The sequence below is a fragment of the Felis catus genome, chromosome A1, assembly GCF_018350175.1.
Source record: "Felis catus isolate Fca126 chromosome A1, F.catus_Fca126_mat1.0, whole genome shotgun sequence".
In the NCBI taxonomy this organism is placed as follows: Eukaryota; Metazoa; Chordata; class Mammalia; order Carnivora; family Felidae; genus Felis; species Felis catus.
Genome location: NC_058368.1, coordinates 102,529,565 through 102,553,642, shown reverse-complemented (window position 1 = coordinate 102,553,642; position 24,078 = coordinate 102,529,565). Strand labels below are relative to the sequence as shown.

At 46.0% G+C, this 24,078-nt stretch overlaps 1 protein-coding gene across 4 annotated transcripts in view; it reads left to right on the top strand.

The window, feature by feature from the left end:
* ZNF608 (zinc finger protein 608) overlaps positions 1-24,078 on the top strand; it is a 122,801-nt gene that overhangs the window by 32,085 nt on the left and 66,638 nt on the right. The gene's annotated exons all lie outside the window — the stretch shown is intronic.

Genomic DNA, 24,078 nt, shown 5'->3' with positions numbered 1-24,078 from the left:
TCGGGAGTTGGGCGCGGGCCAGATCCTGCAGGGCTTTGTAGGTCATGGTGGAGAGTTTGGATTTTAGTTTGAATACGTTGAGAAGCCTTTATAGAATTTTGAGCAAGGGAGTGACATGATTTGGTTTGTTTCTGAAAAGGGGCGTTCGACTGCTGTGTGGAGAATGGACTATACAGACGCAAAAAGAGGAACAGGGTTACAAGGCTTTTTCAAGCGGCCCCGGCCAGACAGGTTGGAATGGACTTGGCCATGGAGGTGGGGAGAAGCGCTCACGTTGTGTTTGGCAGTGAGGGTTGAGTGGATGAGAATTCTGAACGAACGTGTAGGGGCGTCTGGGTGGCTCAGCCGGTGAAGCGACTGACTTCAGCTCGGGTCATGATCCTTGCACTCTGTGAGTTCCAAGCCCCGCACTGGGCTGTCTGCTGTCCGCCTGGAGCCCGCTTTGGATCCTCTGTCCCCCATCTCTTTGCCCCTCCTTCCTCGTGCTCTCTCTCTCTCTCTCTTCAAAAACAAGTGAACATTTAAAAAAGAAGAGCATCTAGAATTTTGGGGGTGGGTGGAAGCAAGATTTGGGACACACTGTGGATGTCCCTTATGGCTGCCAAGTGATGATGCTCAGTGGGGTGACCAGTGCTTGGAGGCACAGATTGGGGGAAGTGGGTGGCGTTTAGGTGGGCTTTACAGCTGGGGGGCTGGAAAAGGTCCCCTAGTGGGTGTGATTGGGAACGATGAGGCCAGGGCGGAGCCGTGGAGCAACAGGTAGAGAAGCTGGGACCGTGTCCATTGAGGGGGAAGAGAACCCATCCGGTCTGGTGTTTTGGAAAGCCAGTGAAGGCACTCCAACAAGGATGTAAGGATGTGTCAAAAGCTGCCAGGCGGTCAGGTGAAGATGAGACTCAGAAGTCAGAGCTGCCTTTGGAAAGAGGGCTGTTGTTGGTGACCTTAGTACAGGCGGTCCCGGGTGAGGGTGGGGGTGGGGACGGAGGGGATCCAAGTCCGGTTGGAGGGCTTGGGTGTTGTGTGGAAGGTGAAGAAAACAGAATGTGGTCAGTGTATCGCACACTTTTCTATGAAAAGGACAGCATGGAGTCGGGGAATATTCTATGTGTCCTCTTTCAAAGTAGGGCACTCGGTTAAATAGCTTTTTTGTCTGTTTAATAGCTTGTTTGCTGATGGGAATGATACAGGGGAGGTAGAGGAGAGGAGCCAATCCACCAGAGAGAGAGGGGATGAGGTGCCCTGGAACCGAGGTAGGGACGGTGGTGGAAAAGACCTGGTGCAGGGGGTACATCCGTGGCCTCTGGAGCCTGAGACAGGTCCTCCAGTGCAACAGGAGGAAAGTCAGAAAACATGTATAGATGCAGGGGGGTTGGTAGGTTTTGTGGTGCAAAAATTAGGAAGTTGTTTTTTTTTTTATCATTTGTCCGGGATATTTTTGCCGTGTTAAGGAATTCTTTTTTCTCTTATTTTTTTCTTTTAGAGACAGAGCACAAGCCAGAGGGTGGGGGGGGGGGGGTGGCTAGGGGAGAAGGGCAGAGAGAGGGAAAGAATCCCAATCAGGATCCGCGCCCTCAGCGCAGAGCCTGTTGCGGGGTTCAAACTCCTGAACTGTGAGATCGTGACCTGAGCTGAAATCAAGAGGGGGACGCTTAAGCGACTGAGCCACCCAGGCGCCCCAGGAATTCTTTTGCATACAAACTATGGACAACGGTGACCACGGATTTCGTTCCCTGCCTCCTCCCAGAGGTCGCGATCTTGGACTGTTTTGTGTTCTGACGGTAGAAATACTAGAAATCGGGGAGGTGTCAGTGCGATCTCTGTTTATTCCTTCCTTCGTTCCTTCACTGGGCGAACAGTGTTTGAACGCTGACCGTATGCCAAGCCCGGGCTGGGTCCCGGAGATACAGGAGTGAACAAAGTTTCTGCTTGCAGGAAGCTTCTATTCTAGTTCATTCTGGACAAGTGAATGTGTGTTGGTAGGTGTTAGGTGCTGCAAGGGGGGAATTGAGAAGGGAGGAGAGATGCTGGAGAGGGATGGTGGCAAAGGAGAGTTTATACTTTTTGTGTTTGAGGAGGGACCTGATACCCAGTGAGGGGAGCCATTGGAGCCCCTGAGAAGTTTCTAGGCGAAGGGAACGGCCTGTTCATAAGCCCTGAAGGAGGGAAGTGTGTTTGGTTGATCTAGGAGACTCCAGGGTGGCTGGAGCGGAGTGAGGGCAAGCTGAGGTGCTTGGAGAGGAAATTCAAGAGGGAGCCTGGGGCCAGGCTCCAGGGAGCCATGGGGAACCGAGTAAGAGTCCGAGAAGGGGAGGGGTGGGGCTTTGTGAGGGGGAGGGAGGGCCGGGCTGTGACTCTAAAGAAGGATCTCAGGGTTTGGGAACCTACTCTCGGCTTCATTTCTGCCTCCATTCCTCAGGCAAGATCATGAAGTGTTTTTGTCAGGGTTTGGGAACCTACTCTCAGCTTCATTTCTGCCTCCATTCCTCAGGCAAGATCATGAAGTGTTTTTGTTTGCGTGTTTTCTCAGAGAGCGGACCGCGTGGTAGCTTCCTCAGAGGCTCCCTTCCTCCCTAAAAAGAGACCAGTCCTTTCCTCAGAGCGAATGTTTTCCAGGTGTCTCTAGTTGTGTGCAGACCCACAGAGCCTCTCTTGTGTGTCATTTGTTAATGTAATCATTAGTGAACTTGGAAATGAGACCGTTGTAAGATTTTTGAAAATGCGTATTTGTGAGAGTGAGCGAGAGAACGGGGAGGGTCAGAGAGAGAGAGAGAGAGAGAGAGAGAGAGAGAGGGAGGGAGACAGAGGATCCAAGGCCGGCTGTGCTGACAGCAGAGAGCCCCATGTGGGGGCTTGAACTCTCCAACTGTGAGATCACGACTTGAGCTGAAGTCAGACGCTTCACCGACTGAGCCACCCAGGTGCCCCCAAACAATAAAATCTTGGGGCGCCTGAGTGGCTCAGTCGGTGAAGCGTCTGACTTCGGCTCAGGTCATGATCTCGCGGTCCGTGAGTTCGAGCCCCGTGGCGGGCTCTGTTGCTGACAGCTCGGAACCTGGAGCCTGTGTCAGATTCTGTGTCTCCCTCTCTCTGACCCTCCCCTGTTCATGCTCTGTCTCGCCCTGTCTCAAAAAAAAAAAAAAAAAAAAAAAAAATTAAAAAAAATCTTAAAATGACGGGGTAATAGTATAAATAGAAATTCTATTCTTTGTTGTTGTTGGGTTTTTTTTTTTGTTTTTTTTTTTTTCTTTTGCGCCCCAGTGGATACCTCTTCCATACCTGCTGGGTATTTAATATGCCTCCAATTTGGGAGAGTGGTCTAGAGCCTCGAGAAACTAGTTGCATTTATTAAAATTCCATTTAATTGACTTAAAGAAATTAAGTAGTACATGAATCTATAAAAGTTTAAACTGCACTAAAATATTATATAATGGAAAGTAGGTTTTACTTCCCCCTTAGACCTGCTCCCCAGAGCCCGGAGCCAACTACTTTGAACAGTTTTGTATGTCTTTCCTGAAATAGTCTCCATATGTTCAAGCGTATATATTTATATTTCTTGTCTCCTTATGCAGATCGGAGCGTAAGTAAAGAAACAGCTCTGCACCTTGCTCTTTTCACATAACTGGGTATCTTGGATAGCCTATGTTTTCTTTCTGCCTTTGATTCCCGAATTGATTTAGCCAGTTCTCCACTAATAGCGCATAGGTGTTTATAGTCTTTTTCAGCTACGGAATGCTGTAGTAGACGTCTTTGTACACATATGTCTCAGAATTTGCCTCCCAACTTGATGGCATGATTTACATTCCCACTTACAGTGGGACATGAAATGCCTGTATTTCTACCAAGGTAACTCATACTGTGAATTAGAATAATTTGGCTTTAATTTGTGCTAATCCAACAGTAACTTGTTAATTTCCCCTTTTCATGTTAACAAACCGTTATCTCTTTATTTTCCTATGTATTGACAATTCATAACCTCTGACTCATTTTCTAGTGAGTTCTTGGCCATTTCTTATTGACTTAGAGTATTTCAAGGTGTATTAATTAAATACGCTTTTTTTTTGTTACATTTTGCAAATTTTCTCGTGTGCTGGCAAAATAGTTTCTCCATCTCTTCATTTGCGTTTTGATTCTGTTCATGCAAGTTTTTTCTTTTCCTCTGTGTGTCTTCAATTGTGTAGTCAGGTTTATTATTCATTTCCTCTGTGGCTTCTGGGCCCTGTATAGGTGTAAGAAGACCTTTTTTTCTCTTGAGATGATGAAAAAATTTTTTTCTTTTACTGCTTTGGTGGTCATTTGCTCTCCTTATAGTTTTCAACTGGAAGGTGAGTATGATATTTACCTTACTGGCTTTTGGGGTCATGCTTTTATAATAAATGGTGTTAATGAATCCTCTATAATAAATAATAAAACATAATGTTTGATCAAATATCCAGAATCCTTAAACCCTTCATTTAAACCGTCGTTTCTTCATCAGAGCTGTGCATCTGAATCACCTAAAGAGTGCTTAATTTTTTTCCTTTCCCCAGACCACCCGGTTCTAGGCTGCCTACTTCTATTCTGATTCTCTGGCTCTACAGGGGTGCTCCTTTGTGTGCATTTAGAAAAAGCTTCAGATAGCTTATTGGAAGATGTCTTTTTTTTCCCTCTCTCAAAAGCAAATGTGAGGAATGGTTATTAGAATCTCCTGTTTTTCGGGGCGCCTGGGTGGCGCAGTCGGTTAAGCGTCCGACTTCAGCCAGGTCACGATCTCGCGGTCCGTGAGTTCGAGCCCCGCGTCGGGCTCTGGGCTGACGGCTCGGAGCCTGGAGCCTGTTTCCGATTCTGTGTCTCCCTCTCTCTCTGCCCCTCCCCCGTTCATGCTCTGTCTCTCTCTGTCCCAAAAATAAATAAACGTTGAAAAAATAAATAAATAAATAAAAAAAGAATCTCCTGTTTTTCTCTTCTCTTCTCTTCTCTTCTCTTTTCTCGTCTCTTCTCTTCTCTTTTCTCGTCTTTTCTCTTCTCTTTTCTCGTCTTTTCTCTTGTCTTTTCTCTTGTCTTTTCTCTTGTCTTTTCTCTTGTCTTTTCTCTTGTCTTTTCTCTTGTCTTTTCTCTTGTCTTTTCTCGTCTTTTCTCTTCTTTTCTTTTCTTTTTTCTTTTCAGGTTCTTTATAGAAAAATTCCCAGGGCGTCCTGGGTGGCTCAGTTGGTGAAGCTCTGTCTCGATTTGAGCTCAGGTCATGATCTCGCGATTGCTATGTTCGAGCTCCTAGTCTGGCTCCGTTGGCAGTGCAGGGCCTGCTTGGGATTCTCTCTCTCCTCTCTGCCCCTCCCTCGTTCCCTCTCTTCTCTTTCTCTCTTCCAAAAATAAATAAATAAACCTAAAAATAAAGTATTAAAAAAAGAATCCCCGCACTGTTGCTTGAAATACAATTTCGGTGTCTTTACAGGTGGTTAATTAGCGTAGTTGGTCCAATGGGAGGCAGGGCAGAAAGGATTAAGGATTTGCAGCAGCGGCCCTAGGAATATTCACAGCCGGGTCCGTACCCTCCCCAGTGTTTCCTCTAGGCCTAGAGCGGAGATGTGTTGCACAGCCAACTGCTTAAGCAGCAAAGATGAACCACGGTTTTGCTTCGGTAGCCATTTTCGTTTAGTAGCGTGTAGGTAATTTCCAGGCAGGCTGGAGGAAATGTTTTGGGAGCGTGTAAAGCCTGCAGTTGTGTTACTGCCGTAGGTCTGATCTATGGGGGTCATCTCTTCTGGTCAGCTGAGCTTCAGAAAACTGCCAGTTTGCTGTCCTGTCCTCTGAGTCAGCAGAGCACAGCCAATTAATCCTGCTGGTGGTGGCCGCATGTGGTCTGCAGGTAGCGGGTTCTCTGGAGCGGAGCCCTTTGCTCCGATTTCTGCGCGGCTCATTCATGATCCAGGTGGATGGGGAAATCTGGGATGGGAATGGGGAGACCGGGTTCCATTGGACGCTTTGGCTTTGACTTCTTTTTTTTTTTTTTTTTAACGTTTATTTTATTTTTGAGACAGAGACAGAGCATGAACGGGGGAGGGGCAGAGAGAGAGGGAGACACAGAATCGGAAGCAGGCTCCAGGCTCTGAGCCATCAGCCCAGAGCCCGACGTGGGGCTCGAACTCACGGACCGTGAGATCGTGACCTGAGCTGAAGTCGGACGCTTAACTGAGCCACCCAGGCGCCCCAGACTTGGACTTCTTTTATGATCCTAGCTAAATGTCACTGTATCCCTGGGCCTCAGTGTTTTCTTGGATTACGTTTTCTGAGTGCCCTTCGAGTTTGGCCACTCCTCCTCTTGCCCTGGAGACGGAATCTTTAATTCGAGCCTCTCCCTGTCTCTTGCTGTTTTCTGTGCATGTGCCGTGCGTTTCCCCTGCCAGCCCGAGACCTTGGAGGGGATGGATGCCTTCTCGCGCACTTGGATCTTCTCAGCACCCAGCACTGTGCCTGATTGCAAGGCATGCTCAGTAAATGCTTGCTCGACTGGGTCTGCTTTTTGTAGGGTTGCAGAAGCAGGAGGGCCTCAAGGCTGGCTCCACCGGGTCCTCATCTTCTTTCTTCCTTCCATGTAGAGATCACAGGCAAAAAAGCATTGCTGGGAATTATCCGGATCTTTTCATATCTCACATTCATGTGGCATTTTTAATTCTTTAAAGCACCGTCATCTGAAAAGTCGGCTACATTGCCCCTGTTTTGCTGGGTCTGGTAGAGCTTGTCGGTTGAATTCTAAAGAATAAAGATAAAGATGCTTTACCCAGAAGGGTTATGCTGTGTCAGAATAACAGATCGCACTGGCATCCTGGTTGCTGGCTGATTTTTGTCTGACGGTTTTTTTGTCACTCACAAAACCCTCAGGGTTAAAATGGAGGGCTACTCTTAAGAGAAAAAAAAAGGAGGTCATTATTCAAGTAAGAGAGAAGGGCCAATTACAGCTTAAAGCTTAGGTGTGACCATGGGAAAATTGTTTAAACCCAGTTAACAATCTCATTTGCAAAAGAAAAAACAAAACAAAACAAAAAAACCAGCCCAGGAGTTTGGAGTGTAGTAAGATCTTAGGAACTCAAAGATGAATTTGGCCCCTTTATCTTTGGTGAAATTTGTATAAGAAATTGGAGCACGGCCCATTTGGACGGCTTTGGTATATAATCATTGATTACAGTGTTGGTCATTAATAGTCATAACTGTTGTTAAATGAACAGTGGTTTGATTTTTTTAGCCTTGAAGTTGGCTATTTAAACTCAACATGTTATTAACAAATATTTTTCAAAAAAATACACTTGCCAATATACATTTTAATAGGTTGAAACTCTACGTGTTTATTCTGAGAGCCATTTTCACCCAAACAAGTTCTGCTATATTGCTGTGTTACATAGCCAAGGCACGCCCATGGTTCCCGTGCCGACCGAGTCATTTGCTTTTCTGACATGAAGAGCTTTTGCTAGAGAGGTTGTGAAAAATACTCTAATCGGATGTATTATTAGAAGATGTTGTCCATGATGCCCATCAGTGAAAACTTTGCATCTTTTGGAGTGAGTTTCTAGTATAGATTCAACAAGGTTTAGGAATAATTTCCTTTTGAGTCCCCCCTCCCCCAACTAAGTAAGTTTCCCAGATAAATTATTTACTCAAAAGGCTCTATCCTTTCTAATGTCAAAATTGCAATCAGTAATTACTCATCTTTATACAACCACTAGCATTTAGCTTCTGAAGCCATAGCCTGTTTTTTTTTTTTTTTTTAAGTTTATTTTTAGAGGGGGGGAGGAGGGAGAGGGAGAGGGAGAGAGAGAGAGGGCACGTGCACGCCCAAGTGAGGGGAGGGGCAGAGAGCGAGAGAGAGAATCCAAGCAGGCTCCAGTCCATCAGTGCAGAGCCCAGTGCGGGGCTCGAACTCAAGAACTGTGCAGTCATGACCTGAGCCAAAATCCGGAGTTGGATGTTTAACCGACTGAGCCACCCAGTCACCTCTCCTGTTGGTTTTATGACGGGCTTCAAGGTTGTTGGCGAGCATGTTCTTGCTCTGGTTTAACAGGTGAAGAAACTGAGGCCGATGACTAGTATGCAGTGGAATGAGAAAGAAGCCCTGCTCTTCTTGCCCTTGACTTTACAAACACTAGCTTATTGCTTCTTAAGTCTGTTTTGAACCGTTAACACTTTTATTGAGCATCTATGAGCTCTCTCTCCTGGGGAAAGGAAAAATAGAAAGCGCACTAGTGTATAAATATGCAAACCTTTGCTGCTGTAATTACGTGGGGTCTCAGACTCCATGAGGCGTTTGAACCCTAGGTAAAGAGTTTGTGATTTAACAGTTGCTTGTCAGCAAGCCGTTGAATTAAGTGACTTAGTTAGGGGCCAAACAGCTTGACTACTGAGAAGCAACAGAAGCCCCATGTTTCTTTTTCCTCCCCTCGTGCGTCTCCCACTATGCCATGCTGATTTTGAAATGATGAACAGCCATTGAAATATTAGGAAAACACCGTGTAAGTGCAGAGTGTTCTAGGAATGAAAATAGCAAACCAGTTTCTTGGTGGCAGAGGAAACTCAGGCCACGCATTTTGTAGTGGGGCTTACGTTCATTTATTAGGGAACCCCACTGAAGTGTTAGTTGCCGGCTATTTGGTTTAATCTGATCGTTTACAAAAATATAACAATCCTCACTGGTGCGTATGTCAAGTACTGATACCACGGAAGAAAATGCTAGGGCTGTGGCATAGTTTTTTTTTGCAGATGCTTTCGGTGTATGGGCTGGGAGAGCTGGTTTTATTCTTAACTGCAGAGATATCAGTGAGATTTATATCTGCGGTCCAGAGATAGTCGGAAAGAAGGAATTTCAATCCCCGAAGTCAGAGACCACACATTTTGATTCTTGTCCTACTCTGGGAAGAACCATGTGTCTTTGAGGGAACTCGTTACGGTCCAGGTTGGTGCTCGTAGTGTCTTTCAGTCAATTAGATTTTGGCGGATGGTGGAAGTCTATGAAATACGTGAGGTTTTCCAACATTTTTTTCGGTTTTGAGGGCAGAGGAAGAGCTACTGGGTGTTTGTACCGCGCATATTGATTTAAAAATAATTGAGGAATAACTCCACTCGTTTGGTTTTCAGCATTAAAAAAGGGATGCGAAGACGCCTTGCCTGTCTTTCTTCACCGAATAGCAGTTTTGCAGACCCTTGCAAGTTCCCATATGTTCGTGAAAAACATTTTCCAAGAAATTGGCAGCGTCGTACTTTGTAACGGATGCCAGCCTCTTCCTGGGGCCAATTCAACAGAGAGGCGAAGGGAAAAAAAATGCCTTGTTTTAGTGGCTGAATTACTCTGACAAGCTTTCACATCGCCCCTCCTCTTATTAATATTCTTTTTGATGTGAGCTTGTAAAACAGAGGATTGGCTGTTAATCTCCACGATCTCAAGGGCTTTTGGCAGTGGGGCCCGTAATTGATGTGTTCACATGGCTGTTGTCTGACTACTAATGATTAGACTGCAGTGTTATCTACCAGCTACATCAGTGTTGCTTATAAATCACACTTGATAAACTGCAGTTTGATTTCTTCAAAGAGTCCGTACATGTCTCCATACTTTGATAGAACTGCCAGAGGCATTTCATGATTCTATGACAGCTCAGATTAGGTTTATTTTTCATTTCTGTTTGACAAAATATTAGACTTTCTGACGCATGTGAAAGAGAATTTTTTTTTTTTTTTTGTTCCTCTAACAAGGCACTTGGAGAATGATAGGCAGAGAAGGATGACCTGCTCTCCCTGGGAAGATGGACAGGGTGGGGTGGCAGGTTGTATTTTTGCCTTTTCTGCTCTCCCTAAGGTGCACATAGTGGGGCCGTGCTGTTTGCCGCCGTGTCTCTCTGGAAGAAAAAGAGAAGGGTCACGGTGGGGAGGAGGAGGTTCTCAGAATAGTGGGCTTATTTTCGGATTGTGACATGACTGGGGCCGGCCATCCAGAATCTTGAGGTTGTCCTCATGGTTCAGTCGTAGTGCGTACTGAACCCAGGCGTCAAGGTATGACCCTGCTTTATAGAAGGGCAAGAGAAAGCAAGAAGGTGTTACAAGAAGAGGTAACCTACACGGGGATCGTATCTGTTGTCCTCCTTCACTGCCCATGTGGGGATACATTGCTTGCCCCAGACACACCCAGAGCCCCCCATCTGCCCAGACGTCTGGACACTGCAGAAATGCAACCAGGTTGCACTTTGCACACGTATGCTGGGCTTTGACTGGGAGCTTCTGCTACCGTAAACTCCGGTGTCCTTGAGCGAAAATCATTTCCAAGATCATTTTGCTCTTCTCCTTCTGTACTTTTGCATATCCTTGGGCTGTGTTATTCCAGAGCCCCTCAAAGTCTTTTTGCTAACAGTAGTTAAGTCATCTTCACTTATTTTTTTTTAGATCAAATATTCGATTTCAAAGGAGTAGCTATATCATAATTATTTGATTTTAAGAAATAGAATTCCTGGGTTTAAAAACATATTGCATTTAAGACATACTCGTTTTTTAAGGCGTGACAGACGTTAAATATTTTATCAAAGTGTATGACTTGAATTCAGAATGAACTTAAACGGCCAAGTGTTTTTGTTAATAACCTGTTTACAGTTTAAGGAGTTACTAGAGCTCCAGGATATAAGAATGCAGGAAAAATGTACTTAACACCAAAGCCACCTGAAACAAATTTCCCTTAGCCCAGCCAAACAGAACAAAATGCACGGAAGTTTGATGAGCTCTCCGAGTGCTTCAGAGTTATTATTAAAGATACTTAAAATTGCTAGTTGGAGGCTGGACGGATGTGCCTTTATATAATATTTGGGATTTTTACGTACATGAAATGTTTTCTTCATTTTTGTTTCTAACTTGTGTCCTCACTTCTGGGTGCCACATTTAATCCTTAACTGCTTGGGAGTGGCTTTGACATGAGTACTTACCCCCTACCCCCTTGTATTTTAGGGCTGTCATTAAAATAAACACTATTGTCAAGGAATAATGTTTATTGATTCAATAATGTTTATTGAAGCATAAAGATACTTAACTAAACTTCTTATTTTAAATTGACTTGTAGTCGAAGAAGACTCCCCCTACCCTTTTTTACTGAAGAAAACAGTTGTTTATAAGTTTATAAGTTGTTTTGCTTGTGTGTTTTTAATACACTGTGGAAAAATACTCATGACTAACTTAGAGAAGAAAGTCTTTTACTGATGTGAATGGATTCTGCATTTAGTTTTGATATATATAGCAGCTGTATTGGAATTCCTGATGTAGCTGCAAAGTATGAAAAAAATCTGTTGAAAGAGTATGGTTTTGATGGTGCAAAATACATGTGCGTATGTAAAGGCTGGATGGTAATAGTAAAGGTAAAAATAATTGGAATATTTTAAAGTTTTTTCTGCCATCTTTAAATGATGTTTTCTTTAAAAAAGTAGTGTGTGTATATATATCTCTGAGTTTTATGAAGCGTAGTACTATTATGGCAAAAAATAAGTATGCATTCTTTAATTTTAAAACAGTTACCAGTTCTTCTTGACTGATTTAAATCATGATTCAAATGAACTTGATTTAAATTTAGCTTGGTCTCATGCTAACACTGTCTGCAGGTGTTTGTGGACTAACTGGAAATTACTGTAACATTAAGGGAGACCATAACAGAAATGCATTTTAACATAAATAAATTTAATATAAATTTTAATATAAATAACATGGTTCACAGGGTGCTATAGTTTGACATAGTATATGGAGTATGTATACTGTTTTCTGCTTTTTCTTTTTTTTGGCTGCATTATACAAAATGTCTTATTCATTGGTTAAGAAATCTTGGACAGGTTATGGCATCCACTTTAAAAGTTGTAGTGTTCCATTTATTTTGGATCTGCTATCTTACGGTTATATATGACCAAGATTTAGAGCAGGTGTTATTTGATAGGTATGAGTTTGAGTGAATGGCTTCAAAATTATTCTCAATGATTTGTTATAGTCATCTGAAATCTGTTCTGAAATAAGACACATGTAAAATGAAATATTCTGGAAATACAGGTGCTAAGACAGTGTGACCCTCTCTCCTACTCCCCATTAGCCCTCATCCCTTTTTGACTCTAAAGAGGAAATATGTTTGGGCCCTGTTTGGGCCACTGGCCGTGGCTTGCCAACACTTGGACCAGACTGTGGACCGATGTCCCAAGCTAGGCAATATGCCCTTTATACTGTTCCTCTCCGAGGGCTCGTCGCACCGAGACTGAACAGGGAAGGTGTTTGCCTTGGAGACAATGGGATTTATCGTTGGGGGTAGGAACATAAGGACAAGGTACGACCAGGTACAAGGGAAGGAAGGAAGAGAAAGGAAAGGAGCGTTTATCTCTGCCAATGGCTGGGCAGTGATTCTCAAGAGGAGGTCCCTGGGACGCGTCAGAGCATCACCCTGGGATGGTGATTAGGTGAGGACCTAATCACCGGATTAGGGGAGGATTAGGTGAGGACAGTTTGAAAAAGCATGTTCAGGATATGCACTGGTTTTGCAATAAAGCCCTCCTGAAGGGAAGGTCTCTTTATATTCTTGGCTGCCAGGAATAAGGAAGGATGGAGGGGAGTGGTATTCGGAGGTCGAGCCTGGGTTCTCAAAGACCGAGAATCGTTAAATGGGGGGCACCTGTGAGGCTCAGTTGGCTAAGTGTCCCACTCGATTTCGGCTCAGGTCTGGTCTGGTGGTGGGATCGAGCCCTCCGTCGGGTTGCGCGCTGAGCAGAGCCTGCTCGAGATTCTCTCCCCCCCCCCCCCCCGCCCCTCCCCCGTTCACACTTTCTCTCAAAATAAACTTAAAACAAAAAAAGAATCTGATTGGGGCGCCTGGGTGGTGCAGTCGGTTAAGCGTCCGACTTCAGCCAGGTCACGATCTCGCGGTCCGGGAGTTTGAGCCCCGCGTCGGGCTCTGGGCTGATGGCTCAGAGCCTGGAGCCTGTTTCCGATTCTGTGTCTCCCTCTCTCTCTGCCCCTCCCCCGTTCATGCTCTGTCTCTCTCTGTCTCAAAAATAAATAAAAAAAAACGTTGAAAAAAAATTAAAAAAAAAAAAAAGAATCTGATGGAAAAGAGGTGGCAGCAGCCGTGTTGCGTCATCATTTTGTTACACTGCAAACTGCCAGTTATTTTACCAGCAAAAATGGGATTATTCGGGAATAGCAGGACAATTGCAACCTTGGACCAGCAAGCCACAGGGAAAGTCATAGGCAACTCTGGAGAACAAAGGAGGTGACAGCCCCTTTATAGAAGATAGGAGGACCGCCCACAGGGCTGGTAGAAACAAAGAGTCCATTGGAGGAAACTGGAAGCTGGAAGTATGGTGGCTTCTCATTGGTCGAGTCGTGATTGTCTCTCATTGGCTGGGCTGTTGCTGGGGTGTGGAGGAAAGCCTTTCTTCCTCCTGCTGGGGTGGGGGCAGTAAAGTAGTATTCACCTGCAAGGTCCTGCCTTCCTTTGGGTCTGCAATTGATGACAAGTAATAGGGCCCGAGAGCTCCACCTGCCGAATTTCTCGACTTCTTTTAAGAAACGAGATTTCTGGGGCGCCTGGGTGGCTCAGTCCGTTAAGCGGCCGACTTCGCCTCAGGTCACAATCTCACAGTCCGTGAGTTCGAGCCCCGCGTCGGGCTCTGTGCTGACCACTCAGAGCCTGGAGCCTGTTTCCGATTCTGTGTCTCCCTCTCTCTCTGACCCTCCCCCGTTAATGCTCTGTCTCTCTCTGTCTCAAAAATAAATAAATGTTAAAAAAAAAAATTAAAAAAAAAAAAAAAAGAAACGAGATTTCCTTTTATTTTCACAATTTCTTCAGCTGGATTGAGACAAAATTCCAAGGGGGCATTGGAGCCATACCATGTGGCCGTTAGTAGCTGTTGGGTTGAAATTAAGGACTCTATTGAGAGTCACTAGCCTTTAAAAAGCTAGCAGTCTTGCTTTTCTGGGAGGAGTGGGGGTAGGACATGGGGCAGCTCCTCAGGGGTAGGCACGGCCGTCTCTTGACCGGTGCACAGTGTTGGACACCCGACCTCTCTGACCGCTCTGATCTTAGCCCCCTGCCCGTATCTAGTGGGGCATGGCCAATCCTCAACACCAAGCCCACCGTCTCTTCCCTGGACTCCTGTTACGGCGTCCTAACTGCCCTCCTTCCTCCAGCTTCCCTTGTCCTCCGTTCTCCCCACCCCACCTGTTGTGTTTTTTACCAGAAGAACAACCCGACCCTCTCATGCCCCTACTTGAAATCCTTAGCGCTGTCTTCCAGCTTGGCCATAACCCCCCGGTTCTTAGCGATATCCAGGCTCACCACGAGGCCCGCTTTTCCAGCATTTGATTCTGCTTTGTCTTTCTTACCTCCAGGGCTTCGAGGCCCTTAATCAACGGTGATGTCTAGCATGGACCAGCTCTGCCCTCGTCTCCTGTCTCCTCCCCAGGCTGCACTTTGCACTTCCTTAAGACCCATCTTTGACACCCCCCCCCCCCCCCGCCCCATGGTGATGCCACCTGTACCCGCGTGCTGCCGGTCTCCCCTGTGGCCTTGGGGCCCCCGGAGGGTTCCTGCAGCATTGCTAGGCACATAGTGGTACCTGGCAAAAATTTGCTGGAGAAAGGAATGACTTTGTCAGAAGGAGGTAGGTTTAAACGGCAGCCTTTATACAGGGGGAGGACATGGGGTCAATATACGGCCCTCCTGTCACATCCCACCTTCGGCTTGTTGGTTTCAGGACCTTTGCACAAGGATTTGAAATAACAGTCTTAAAAATAGGCCCTCCCCCCTCTGCGTTGGCATTTGCTTACTTTTATCCTGGAGTAGAAAGGCTTTAGCATCTTTTTATTAAAAGGTTAGTTTTTAAAAATTAATTGTGAACGTAGTACAAGTTCAGGTTAAAATTCATGCAGAAGGCTGGAAAATAAAAAGTGACACCCCCCCCCCCCCCCACCATTTCACGTTTTTATACGGGTCACATTTTTAGAAGGATGCATAAGAAACTGTTAGGAGAAAGCCTCTCCCTAGAGAGTGACCTGTTGGCTTCTAGAATCTTTGTTCTCAGGAGGGAAAACAGAATTCTGGTCCTGTGAGCAGCTCTTTCTGTGTGGGGCTTTGTGAGAAGAAACTTTTGAAAGTAGTAGTTAGGGTAGGTACTTAGTAGAGGTCAGAGCAGCCCCCCCTGGGATAGTGATGGCCTCTGGTTTGCTTCCTGACCCTGAGAGGTCGAACTTACCGCTTAAGACTTCAGATGAGAAAACATACCCTTGCCTTTCTTGGGAGCCGTAATACAAATGCATGTGTCACTGAAGTGTCCTTGAGAGTGAGTGTGTAGGTGATCGTAGTAGCTATGGTGATATTCTCTCTCTCTCTCTCTCTCTCTCTCTCTCTCTCTCTCTCTCTCTCCCCCCCTCCCTCCCTCCCCAAGCCCTGCATCTCCATGACAAACCATGGAAAGCCTTACCGAGTCATTTATTCTGGTTCACTGTGCAATTAAAATTTCAGAGCTTTCGTGAATTCACTGAAATTGATCAGTTTTTTGGATCAGCATGTGGGAAGTATAGAGGAAAGAGAGGTGAGATGGGCACACACTGCCTCTTAGGCATGCAGTGGGTTTAAGTGGGCAGAGTTTAGATTTTGCAGGGGGGAGGGTGAATGACACCAAGGTGGTATCCTGGGCAGGGAGTCTAGGTTGTCCCCTTCTGTGGGTGACCCGCCATGCTTGGGAGAAGCAGATTTTTGACCCAGGCCAAGGTGCCATATTGGTTCCCATACAGCGTGACTCAGGAGCTTCCTTATTATTGAATTTGGTGTGACGAGCATGTATTGCATTTGCAACTCAAATGTTTCAAATTTCTTTTTTTAAATTTTTTTTTTCAACGTTTATTTATTTTTGGGACAGAGAGAGACAAAGCATGAATGGGGGAGGGACAGAGAGAGAGGGAGACACAGAATCGGAAACAGGCTCCAGGCTCTGAGCCATCAGCCCAGAGCCGGACGCGGGGCTCGAACTCACGGACCGCGAGATCGTGACCTGGCTGAAGTCGTACGCTTAACCGACTGGGCCACCCAGGTGCCCCTCAAATTTCAATTGAAGACACTCTTTGTAGCAGTTGCAAGTGAGATTCCATAATATAAGGTGAAGAAAAGAACCACTCTTGGTTGAGAATAAGAATAAAGTGATTTTTCCAAATAGGCCCTTCTTTCCTTTTATTCCTCCCTTCCTTTTTCCCTTAAAGTCCTGTCTGTGTCCAGTAGGATGAGAGGCCTGTGACTTTTCCCTCATTTCAGCCTACTTTCTTTTTTTTTTTTTTTTATTTAATTTTTTTTTTAACGTTTATTTATTTTTGAGACAGAGAGAGACAGAGCATGAACGGGGGAGGGGCAGAGAGAGAGGGAGACACAGAATCGGAAACAGGCTCCAGGCTCTGAGCCATGAGCCCAGAGCCCGACGCGGGGCTCGAACCCACGGACCGCGAGATCGTGACCTGAGCCGAAGTCGGACGCTTAACCGACTGCGGCACCCAGGCGCCCCAAGAAGACAGACTTTTAAGTACCTGTTTGATGGTCTCCTTTCTTGGCGGCTTATTTTTGTGTTTTAAGTAACTTTGGAAATGAGCAGGATGAGAGAAAATCAGAGAACCCTTATGGACAACATAAAAAAAAAAAAAGAAAAACAAACGCTGGTCCCTTAGTGTTCCTGTTTGAGCACAGCCAGCTCTCTGAGCAGCTGAAGATGTCAGTGCCACTTTTAAAACAGAAGAGGCATCTGTGGCTCAGCAGTAGGACCCGTTTTGTTTGCAGAGGTCACAAATGCAGCTTAAGGGTATGACAGCTGATGTGGGCTGGTGGGGTCGGCCCACCTCCAAGACGGAGCCCTTGTGTCCCCTGCACCTGCCCTTGAAGCCCCTGCTCTGGAGCCTACCCAGTTGAGAACCTTCTGCAGGAGAATTCCATTTGGCTTCAAAACAAAAACAGAAACTCGACCCTGAATCCAGTAGTTGAATTCTACTCCGTGCCTTCTGTTTGGCTTTGAAAACTGTCCCGTCTGGAGAATGAAGTTAAACTTGGTCACTGTTGTTCAAAGTCCTGTCGCTGGCCTTTATGTGTCTGTGCTTTGTGACCTGCACACAGGGACACTTCTGAGGTGACTCACCAGTCCAGTGACCTCCTCCTGGTACCGCTTGCCATCCCCCAAGCAGCCCCGTAGAGAGACCCTGGGTTGGCATTCTGTGATTTTGGCATGATTGGAAATGGAAGCAGCTGTCCTGGGGCCAGGGCCCTGGTCCAACCCTACCAGGTCCGTAAAAGCCCTTTAGCAGCTTAATCTGTGGCCTTTTATTTAGGGTGGCCTCTGGTCTTCACAAAATGAGAAAGTGAAAATGATGGTGTCATTCCCAGCCATCGTATGTAGTTGGAGCTTTTAGAGTTGGTTGATTTAAAAGAACAAAACTAACCCTGAGCTTTGGTTTTCGTGAGGCCTTTGAGGGAGTTTTCCGGAAGGGACTGCAGTATTTGCTTATGAGATGCCCTCAGAGGCATGCTCTGAACTCTATGCAAAAAAAAAAAAAAAAAAAAAAAAAAAGATTCAGGTGTGTGAGTTCTAACCTACAGGGAAGGGTCAGAAATGACCCTAGGAGGAAGGTTTCCTTCCATCTTCTCACATTGTATTTGATATTTAGGAGAGTTTGCTTTTCCTCTTAGACCACTGTGGGTTCAAGTTCTGGCTGGGCCACCAACCCTGAGTGACCTTTTAAAGTTTCTTTTCCCATGGGGCGCCTGGGTGGCTCAGTCGGTTAAGCGTCCGACTTCGGCTCAGGTCATGATCTCTCGGTCTGTGAGTTCGAGCCCCGCGTCGGGCTCTGTGCTGACAGCTCGGAGCCTGGAGCCGGCTTCGGATTCTGTGTCTCCCTCTCTCTCTGTTCCTCCCCTGCTCGCACTCTGTCTCTCTCTCAAAAAGAAATAAAGATTAAAAAAACAAATTTTTTTTAAAGTTTCTTTTCCCAAATTTCCTTTTCCCCGTATGTAAATACTTGGCCTTTCATAATCTTGCGAAGATTTAGCGTGAGCACGTGGAGTATAATCCCTCCTCTGTCAGAGAGGTGAAACGGTGTCTCCCTCTGTTGCGAGTATTTTTACAGGAAAGCCCATGGATTTTAAAATTTTGGCCTTGAACCAGTTGTCCATCCTCAGTGTTCACCTCTATAAAATGGGGATGTCGGGACGTAAAGGAGATAGGAAATGTCTGAGGTGTGGTGCACAGTAGACCGTGAACTGGGAACTCACCCGTGTTGTTTGAGAACCAAGCTGTAGAGCGGAAGGTTGCTTTGATCGTGGATCCGAAAGGAAAAGTCTCCACCCCATTTAGGAAAGACACCGTTAGGACTGACCGGCATACATTTGTTCAGGTTTCCGTATCGGGGGTGGAAATTCACCCTTGACCGTTCATTTCGGAGAAGAGATCCTTTTTTTTTTTTTTAAGCTTCCCTTCTTCGCTAATGAAGCAGCAGCCATGTCCGGCACCAAGGGTGGTTAAAATGCAGAGTGAGAGACGGTGGCAGTGGTCACCCTCAAAGAGCTGTGATTTCCCCTGCATGAAGTGCAGTGTCTGTCTAATGCGTTTTAAATGAAAGAGGTGACTGTGGGCAATCTCGTAAAACAGCCAAATGCCACGATAGGGAGAAAACGTGAGCATTAAGTAATTGTGCCCCAGCACGCCCACAGAATGTAAAAATATTGACCGAGCAAAATAAAACCCCGTTTCCGCCCTGGTTGTTGTTGATCCGAGAATCCCAGGATTGAAGGGTTAAGAGCCAGATGAGCGTGGAGACTTTTGCAAGAGATGGAAGCAACCAAAGGGCAAGCTCCCCAGTCAGGGTTCAGACCTTCCGTTGGGGCTTACCTGTCTCTGCCCCTGGCCCTGGACGCCCCTTCTCCCTCTGCCTGGCTACACCGCATCCCGCTGCAGATCACCCGTCTCTTTGCACCTCTTTGGCTGCAGGAGTGCCGGCCCAGGGTGCCCCCCAGCACCCTTCCTCGTTGGCTGTCAGTTTCCAGTATTGGAATCCATCACTGGCTGACACGGTGCTGGAGTGAAGCAAAGCTGTTACTGTGAACACTCCTGCTTTGTAGCCTTCCTTGCTCATCAGCGCTCAAGAAGCCCTTGAAATAAGGTGAACTGAGAAAATATTGCCAGAATCTCTCTGCGGATTTTTTCCCCCCAGCCCTCTGATTACACACGCTAAGTGCCGCTATCTGTGTAAATAACCTTTTCTTCCCCGCCTCTCTGCCTCCCCTCCTCCCCCACTCCCTTGCTCTTCGGCTCTCTCGAGTGATAAATAGCCAGGCTACTGCTCAGCGTGCACCAACACCTGGGAATAATCATGCAAAAATAACAGTGAGAGACTGCCGCGCGTCTGTTCTTGACATTAACTTTCCTCAGTTTGACAGGCTGCCACCACCAGCTGTTAGACTTATGGGTCTCTTTCTCCTCCCCCCCCCACTGGAGATGGCTGTTTTCCTGCTTCTATTTTTTGGGCTCTAATAGGTTACATCAGTGTCCCATCAAGAAGACAGAAAAGAGCTGTGACAAAGGAACCATTGCTAATGCTGGCCAGTTCTCTATTCTGGTCTTTTCTCCTGCGTGTTAGTATTATTAGACTAATAATTCCCCAGTGACTTTTACCTGGAATATCTGATTAGGACTACTGTAGGGTACCTTCCCCCTGCAAAGCGTATTCATAATTGCCTCCGGTGAGTTGTCTTTGAATGTAGCAAATCCTACATTGATTTCTTTTTTAGTTCAGATCTCAATTATATTTGCAATAAGGATGATAATATTGGCCGTGGCAACAGCTCCTATTTATTGAGCGCTGCTCCATACCCAGACCTGGACTAGGGTTGTTGGGGCTCATGTAGTAGTCCCTTTAGGCACGGGTTATTTCCATTTTACAGATGAAGCCGTTGAGTCCCAGAGAGATCAGGTGACTTTGCCTAAAGGTTATGTAACGGAAGGAGGTGGGATTCGACCTCTGAAGACTGATCCCTGCACTGCCCTGCCTTTCACTACACGCTCTGTTTTGCGCTCAGGACCTACGGACGGCCCCTTGATTGTGGTTCTGCAATTACAGGTGGAATTTTGCTGTACTTGCGTGAGTATTTGATGATGAGTGCCACAGTCCTGCTGATTAGGGAGTAAGCCCAGGACAGCACGGACCCGTTCGGGTTGCACCTGCTCTCGTCCTGCTAGCAGCCTGCGCGGGGTGCCTGGCACGTAGCGGGTGTGTAGGCGTTATTTATTGGGGGGCTATGTGATCAAGTTGCGACGACTCAGGGACGACTTTTGGGGGAGGTCTAGGGCTCATCAAGATCTGTAAAATTGGGGGGTGCTTAGGCTGGGCCGACTGCTGCCAGATGCCAACGTACAAAAGGAGCAGTATTTTCCCCCAGGCTGAGCTTCTCAGGGTTAAGCCCTTTTTCTTATACTTTTAACACACTTTAACCGCACTTAACCATGCATTTGGAGGGGATTATAGATTTATGTTAAATATAGTAGGATATAAAAAGGAGCTTTGTAAGGTTGCATGCAGGGTTAGAGAACTGTAATATCAGACCAGGGGCTTTTTTTTTTTTTTCTTTCTCTTTTTCCAAGCCAGCATTTACTGAGCTAAGCACTTTGCTGAGCCTTCACTTTATGTGAATCATCTCACTGAGTCTTCACTGTGACCCTGTGGGCGTAATTGTTATTCTTACTCCCATTTCTGAGATGCAGACGTGGAGCCTCTGAGTAGCCAGGTTATTTGCTCAGGGGTCCCCCACAGCGAGTAACAGGGAGGTAGGGATTTGAACCTATCGCAACCTGAGGGCCGCCACTACCACGTCCAAGTGTATGCCCCTTGGAGGGGCTTCTCCTAGGGACCAATGCTTCTCTCCGTCTTCACGAGCCTCATTGGTTGAAGAAGGTACGGTTCCGTCTATGGATCAGTGACCTGGAAATCGGCGCAGCGGAGTTGATCTTTGGTAGGAGGTAAAAACACTACTGAAAATCCTTCCAGATCCTGCTTTACACATGGTGCATGTGGCTTTGTTTTAGATGCTGTAAGATTCACAAGAGAACTGAAACCTTTTGTAGGGGGGCATCTCTTACTGGGGGCATTCGCTGGCGGAAAGAATTAGCGACTCGGTACACTGTATTATTTAATTTTATTATTATTTTTAAAATATTTATTTATTTTTGAGAGACGGTGAGAGAGAGAGAGAGCGCACAAGCGGGGAGGGGCAGAGAGAGAGAGGGAGACAGGGAATCCGAAGCAGGCTCCAGGCTCTGAGCTGTCAGCACAGAGCCTGACGCGGGGTTTGAACCCAGGAACCCCGAGATCGTGACCTGAGCCAAAGTTGGATGCCTAACCGACTGAGCCACCCAGGCGCCCTCAGACACTGAATTATTTCCCTTCCGCCTCTCTCTTGGCTCCTCGGGTGTGTACTTGAACTCCTACTGCTTATAGGATGCTGTTTTATTTTCACTTGGGCTGCCCCCAGAGGTACCTTACTTATTGCCTTTGTGCAAATATGGGCCAAGTTTCTCTCTAGAATGAGGAGGCTGGCTACGTGGTCTTCTAGGGGCAGACATTCTGTGATTCTCTCAGGGGAGGGCTGCAAATGCAAACTCAGCTGGTCACTGCAAGGCCTAAGCCCTGTCAGTTGATGCCGCGAGGAATCGCTGGCCGAGCCCCGTACGTTATCTCGTTATTATTTTAAGAGATAGTAGACATTCATACTTGTCCCTAAGTTTTTGCGTTTGTGAAAATTTGTAATGTTTGAAAGAGTAGCATACCTCCCAGTGTAAAACACCTCTGGGAGTGGCTGTGATTCCTTACCCTCCTCTGTGGTTGGTGACCTCTGGGGAAGAGGGGCTTCTAATGGAAGCCATTAGACCACTGGGGTGTGGTCTTGTATTGGGGGACTGTTTATGATTAAGTTCATGTTTATAGTCAGACTCTCCGAACCTTAGCTTCTCACTGTAAGCCTTGGGGACGGGGTTCCAAGGTCTGCTCGATAAATGCTATCCACCAAGCTTTGTTCATTGCCCTTGGATTGCGTGAATGGAAATAAACACCGTTAAGTTGCTCGTAGGCCCAGGATACCGTCGCCTCTCGCCTCAAGTCTTCTAGATTCTTTAGAAATTTGATCTTTGGAGTCACTTACATATCCCAAGGAGTAGGTTCATGTGTGTGTGTATCTGTGTGCAGATATATTCGTAGTTGGAGTTATATTGAAATAGGGATTTAGCCCAGGAATTCTATTGTAATAGGATTTGTTATCAGTAGGCGGCTGGAGGATGCATTTTCCAGTTGTGAGGAAAATGGTCCTTAGTGAGGTTAAGTGACTCTCCAAAGTCACATGCTAATTATCGTCAGTGTTAGAGCCAAAATACTAGCATCCAACATGCCCTGTCCTTAAAACTTTGTATTGCAGGCTTTGCCTCATTGTATCCTGATCTCCCAAAGGGAATTCATGCTCTCTTAGCTGCCTTCCCTCCTTTCATTTCATCCTATTTCCTTGTTTCTCCGATTGAAACTGTATTTTCTTGGAATTAACGTAGGCTGTCAATCACGTGATCTAAAGAGTATTTTGAGAGTATCGTTCTGTTTTGTCTTTTCAGTTTCTGTGTGTAGCAATCATTAAACCCATTTTACAACTAACTGTACAAATTAAGAATTTGTTGGCAGACATGCAAAAAAAAAAAAAAAAACCCAGTAGCCGGTTTATAATTTTTCTTGGCCTTTTTTTTTCTTTTTAAATTCTGGAAAGTGGTTCTAAATGTTTTAGTTTAATACAGACGACCAGGTAGCAGTGGATTTTTTGCATGCCCCCCACCCCCGCATTTCCTCCCTTGGAACCCCTTTCTTCATTTGTCAGCTCAGTGTTAAAATAGGAACTATCAGTGTGAACTTTGATCCACATTAAGCTGCATTTACGCGGAAGCATAAATCACAAGATCTGGGGTTTGGGACCGTTAAATGCTTTTCTTTCTTGGGCTCTGTGATCAAGAATGCAGAACAATAAAAAGCGTGGAGCAAAAGAAGTTTTATGGCAGCTTGGAGAGCAGGAAATTAAGTTTCTTTAGCATGCAGATGGGCGAAGGGCTGTTCTATTGCATCTTGGATCATTCAGGCAAGTGAACGTCACTTGATCATTTTAGCGAAAGGCAAACTGTAGGAATAGTTCCTACAGTCATATGAACAAGGAGCCCACACACATGACTGCTTCAGCTGTTCAACCAGGAGCACGCCTCCTCCTATAACTTGTCTTGAAACGCACTCTGTGTGTGTACGTGTGTGTGTGTGTGTGTGTGTGTGTTTTAAACAACAAAGACTATGTAATAGCACGTCTAATAGCCAAGCGTTGGTTTCTTACAAAGGTTAATTGGGCATATAGGAGCTACAGACCAGGATGGCCTTTTACCAGAAATAGTTTCTGTGTGTCCTTTGCACACATAGGATTTGTTAGCTCAGCTGATAAAGCACGCAAGATGGCCTCCCTTATCGGTAGGTGATACCTGTGTGTAAGTTGAAGACCCAGGCAAGCGATCTGGAGTCGTGGTGCAGATGGGCTTTGCATTGGGCTCTTCTACATCTGACCACCCGTCAGCACGGCTAACACTGTTCTGTACCGGTCATAACTGTAATCGAAATGGGTCTGACGAGAGAGTGGGGTGGTTGGAGGTGTGCCTACTTAGTACATGCATAGCCTTTGGTTTTCGTCACGGCCAGGCTCCTGAATGTTGTATGGTTCAAGATCTGCTTTCCTGCTCGCGAGGATAGGGGTGCAAAGGACATGGCATTGCACCGTGTGCTCTTATAATGGCTGTCATGTCTGTTTCCTGGGATTTTGAGGGTGGAATCCCGGGACTTGGTCAGACTCATCAGGGACCTTTCCAAGTCGAACCACTAAAGGACATGTGGCATTGGAGAAACTCCCGGTTCTGCTGACGTTGGGCACAGGCCTTTATTTCCCCACGTAGGTGAATTCTGCTAAACTTTGCAGTAGAACACTTAATTAGGAGTCGATGCTTAATACATGCTAATAATATCCAG